The sequence below is a fragment of the Microtus pennsylvanicus genome, chromosome 3 (assembly GCF_037038515.1).
Source record: "Microtus pennsylvanicus isolate mMicPen1 chromosome 3, mMicPen1.hap1, whole genome shotgun sequence".
NCBI classification, from domain to species: domain Eukaryota; kingdom Metazoa; phylum Chordata; class Mammalia; order Rodentia; family Cricetidae; genus Microtus; species Microtus pennsylvanicus.
This window is the reverse complement of record NC_134581.1, coordinates 53,465,722-53,471,087: the sequence shown is the minus strand read 5'-3', so window position 1 is coordinate 53,471,087 and position 5,366 is coordinate 53,465,722.

Genomic DNA, 5,366 nt, shown 5'->3' with positions numbered 1-5,366 from the left:
ATCAGATCTCCCCGTGTGTGCATCATCATCATCAGTGGCTTCCTCTGTGTTACTTAGGCTCCCAGAGGGCAGAAGTCCATCTCAGACTTTTTCTGCATCGTCTGCATCGTCTGTTTTGTGGGGTAGGGTTTGAGACAGGGTTTCCCTGTGTAGCCCTGGCGGTCTTGGAACTTGCTCTGTAGATCAAGCTGACAAATCCACCCGAGTGGATCCTCCCGAGTGCTGGGATTAAAGGTGTGCACCACTCTCGTCCAGTCTGTTTCTGCATCATCTTATAACTTCCAGCCTAACATGATGCATGCCATTCTTTAAACGGGAACAAGACTGGATTCTTAGCTGTTTAGGTCAAATTATGAAGCTTCATTCCAATATATACTCACTGTCTAAAACAGACAACATTGGAGCCCTTTCTATGCCTATGTGAGCAGAACAAGAGATTAGAGTAACAAAGGTATGTGTGTGTGCGCACACACGTGCAAACACATGTGCACACATGGATGCCCTCTCTCACACTCCATCTTTACTTTTATGAGACAGGCTCTGCCACTGAACTTGGAGCTCACCGATTTAGCTAGACTGGCTGGTTAGCGAGCTCCGTGGATCCTGCATTCTCCTCCCTCGTGCTGGGATGACAGGCACACTCTACACCTTGCTCTTTACCTGGGTGCTGAGGACCCAGACTCAGGGCCTCAGGCTTGTGTGGCAAGCACCTCATCCACTGGCCGTCTCCCCTGCAGCTTCTTGACACTTATTATATTCCTGTTTCTGGTCAGCCTATCCTTGGGTTCTTTTGAATTTCGTGTGAAGGGGCTAGGCTGACAGCAGTGGGTGTTCTGGGAAGAAATGTCCATGTAACTCTCTGGAAAGGAACACAATGGTGGGCTTCATGCAGATCGTGCCAGTCATTAGCTAGATGTGGCTGACTTGGGGTTCTCAGGATGCAGGCCTTTTAGCTCCCAGTGGAGCCAGCCTGCTCCTCGGAACAAAACTCCTGCCTCCTGGGTACCGATTTCTGATTTCCACATCTGTGAAGGTCACTGGACTTTCAGCAACAGGCTGAAGTGATTCTTTTAAGCCCAGTATTGGGCTCACTTTGAGTAATGATGTCCTTAGTAACTCCTTAGCGGTTATTTTACTGTGAACTATAGTTTTCATAGAGGAAGTAAGCTTGGGATGAAGCTGGTGTGGGATGTGGTCAGCACATCAAAGCGAGGCTCCCTGGGAGGTGGAAGGGCTCTTATTACTCTATTGTAGGCACAAGGGACTTTAATCCTTGATCTAAGACTCTAAACAAGAATCCCACTGGGAGGGTAGCATCCCAAATCAACACCAAGTTGAAAATAAAGTGGAAGCCATCACCATGGGCTACTCTTCTGCCAAAAAAAGCAGCGGCACAGGAGGGGCGGGGTGTTTCTTACCTGTCATCAGCTTGCCTCTGGATCTAGGGGACCAGGGGATTCCGCATCCATCTTGCTTTACAGCTCCTGGAGGGTCAATGAGGGCTGAATGCTCCCGTGGATACCCTCTGCTGGGCCTACACTGTCTGAGTTCGTTTCCCTGTTGCTGTGATAAACACTGACCAAAAGCAACCTGGGTCCTCTCAGCTTGACTTGGCTTCCACACTTGAGCCATGGCCATCACTGAGGGAAGCCCAGGCAGGACCTCAAGGCTGAAACGTGGTTGGTCGAAACAGAAGCAGAGACCAAGGAGCTTCCAGGCTCACCATTCGGCTACTTCTGTGGCCCAGACACGCTGGCAACATCCACAGGTGGCTGGGCCATCCTACACTCAAGTGCCCCCAGCAGATATGCCCATAGGCCAGTATAATGGAGGAAATTCCTCAGCTGAGACTCTCGTTTCCCACGTGTGTCACCTTGGCAACAAGGCTTAGCTAGCCTACGCAGCGCTGAGAATTCTGCCTGCCTGCACTTAGCAGCTGCTCCACACACGGATAGAGGCCCAGCGTCCTGTTTTCAAAGGCCAAGTGCTTTACTTAAAAGTGAACTCCGAATGTTCATTAGAGAATCCATCTCTGGTTGTGTTTCATTCTGGGTCATTGGTCTCACCAACGACTGAATTCTATCTTTTGTGGGGCACTGTAGCCGTACACATGGTGGTAGCCACAGCGGCACTACTGACTCTTGTTTCTTGCACGTGTGTGCAGGTGCACGTGACAAGTGCAGGTGTGTGGAGGCCAGGAATGATCTCATCTGTCATTCCTCAGCCACTGTCCTCTCTGCGCTTTGAGATGGGATTATTCACTGACCTCGTTCTTGCCAAATAGGCTAGGCTGGTTGACCGGCCAGCAGTTTCCAGGGCTCTGCCAGGCGTGGCTGGTTGTTGACTGGCCAGCAGTTTTCAGGGCTCTGCCAGGCTTCACCTCCCAGTGCTGTGATTCCAAGTGTCTACCACTGTGCCCAGCTTATTAATTTTTTTAATATGTAGGAGTGCGATGTTTGCATGTATGTCTGTGCCCCACTTGTGTGTGTGGTACTCACAGAGGCCAGAAGATGGCATTGAATCTCATGGAACTGAAGTTCTAGATGGTTGTGAGCTGTCACGTGGGTGCTGAGAATAAAATAGGAGACCCCTGGAGGACGGAGAGACATCGCTCCTTCTCCTTCCTGTCCCTTCTTTAAAGTGGGTTCTGGAGATGGCCCTCAAACCCTGTGCTGACGATCTCCTCAGCTGCAGACTTCTATTTAAGAAGAGTGGCCTTGGCATTTCCATTAGGGCTCAATACAGGTGTGAGGCTGAGGAACAGCCAAGAGACTGAGAGGGTGGCATTGATACTCACTACGTCATTGTGCGCTGAGTCCTGAGGAAGTTCACGGTCACATCCTTTAAGGATGAAGACATATAATGGTCACATTAACCAGGTCTCACTGTGATGTGAGGAACAGGAGCAGCCAGGTCCTCGGCTGAGCGGAAGTAAACTGGCCAAGTGGCCTTGAACGAGGACCAAGCCTCAGAGGAGGCCATTCCCAGTCTGAGCATCTGTGTACTAGGGACCAGCCTTGGCAGGCTCCGATAAGGCCCTGACTTGACTCTTTGTTCTCCCAGGCTTGGCAGCAGATGGGAAGTGAACGCTCACAGGCAGCAAGAACCAGCCTTATCCTTTGGGTCTGTGCCCATCTGTCAGACATTTGACAAAGTCATGTTCTTACTAGGAAACGCTCAATACGGCCCCACTCACTGGGTGACACAGAAAACTGATGTCACCTCTTGGAGGAGTATAGCTCTGAAAACCCTCAGTGTCAGAAGCGTATGTGACAGTAGGGGACACTTCGTATGTTACCTGGAGTCACACATTACTTTCCAAACCAATCCATAATTCTGGAAAGGACAGCTCCCCAAATCTACTGGTGTTTTCTGTCTTGGTTGGAGAATTTATATTTTTTTCCTCATGTACATTTGACTGTAGCAGAAAATACATCTAAAAAAGCGTTGACAGGCTGAGACAACTTAACACACTCACATATTGGTTCAAGTAAAAAATATTTTCGTGGAGAAAAGTGAAGCAAAACCAGGCTCCACGAAGACAACATACCAGCATTGATGGCAGCACACTGGTATTCATGGCGAGCAGATCTTGTTTTTCTTGAATAGTCCCCAGGAGCGGTCAGGGGAGGCAGTGTTCTATACACGGCCAGCTTTTAAGTTCAGAGTGGACCTATGATGTGCTTTTTTTCCCTTCCCCCTGAGGATGCTGGATCTCATGTGAGTTTGTCTTGGAGGTGTTTATATTCTCGCCCATCTTCTTCCTCTGAGGAGTTCACAGTTAACCCTGAACTACCCAGCCCTCCTTCTGTTTGCAGTCTCAGCAATGGCATTCACATCGTGAATCTTCAATCCTCTCCTCACCGTCTCTGTCGGCTTCCAGCCTGGCTTTGCCCTGTCACCGTCCTAATCTCTTCACCCTGACTGCACTGGGCGGCCTGCCCAGAGGCTATCACACAGAGTCAGACAAGAGGCATGTGCCAGGCATGGCTGCTCTGTTAATCTGATAGATGTGGAAATTGTTAAATGGCATGATGCTGCACAGAGAATTGATCTCAGGGACCCCGGAGAGGTCTGATGCTAAGCCACACCCTCGTGGTTATGCCTGCAGCTAACTGGTAGGCCACACCTACATCTTCCAGGGCTCCTCTCCTGCAACTCTCCCCAATTTTCTGTTGCTGTGACAGGTGCAAAAGTATAAGAATCCAAATTGAGTTTTGGTGTCTGTCTCCAAGCCAAACCATCACATGTGAGCTGTGGAGTTACGCATACCTGACTTGTTCTTTTACTGTTTGTAAGGTGAACAGACTATAGCACATAAAAAAAAATGCTATCCAAGAAGAGTAACAGTTACCCTTATCCAGGGCAAAGGGAGGGTTCATTTAGCTTCACAGAGGTGGTCTTCTGGACACGTGACAGACTGAGGACAGCAGCGGTGGTATAGAACATGCTTAAGTGTCTAGCCTGGGTTCCAGTCAGTCACCACAGTAGACCTGTGCTCACCTCATCTGTGTGTGACACCTCAGGCTGAGGCCCTTCACAGCAACTCCTGATGGGAAGCCGGATCTGAAGGGACAGCCCTGTGCTTAGGGGAAGACTCCCATGACTATACTGAAGGAGCTGGGGATGGCGCACAGGGGAAGGTGGAAACTCCCAGCACTTATTTACTTAGGGTAAAGGAACAGTTTTCTACAGATAGGACAGCCAGGTCTGCAGGATCCTGCTTAGGATCTTAGTCATACAACCAGAACAGTTAATGCTTGTGAACCCAAACGTTATTTGCGCATGAAGGGAGCTTTCGCTTTATACCCCACTGTTTGCTTTTGGTGAGAACTGCCCCCAGCCCCTTTAAATCTTGCTGTACTAAGACCAAAGCCAACTGACACTGTCTATAGTCTGTTTAGCGTCTTCAAGAGCTAGGAAACAACAGTCTCAGTTTCTAGCTCTGAGAAATAAAAGATGGAGTGAACTGGAGAACTTGCGTGAACTTGAAAGTGGATAATCACAAAGCTCCACCAGAGATTCGGTACTTCAACCCACCACTGGCTGAACTGAAATGTGGGCACACCACTGTTTGAGACTTAGCTACAATTTGAGGGAAACATCCGGAGCAGTAAGCTCACTGCAAAGGGTCTCTTAGTCTACGGGGCTAGGCCAGGAACACGGAAAATGACTTTTAGGAAGGGCTTTCCATGACCGCTGCCACCTCAGCACACTTAAATCACGGCTGAGAGGGTAGCCAGGGGATCTGGCTTGGAACATCACTGCAAACAACCAGGCATGTCAACCAGTCTAAAATTCATGAAGTTAAACAAACAAACAAACAAACAAACAAACAAACAAAAAAACCAGACAGGACCACCAGA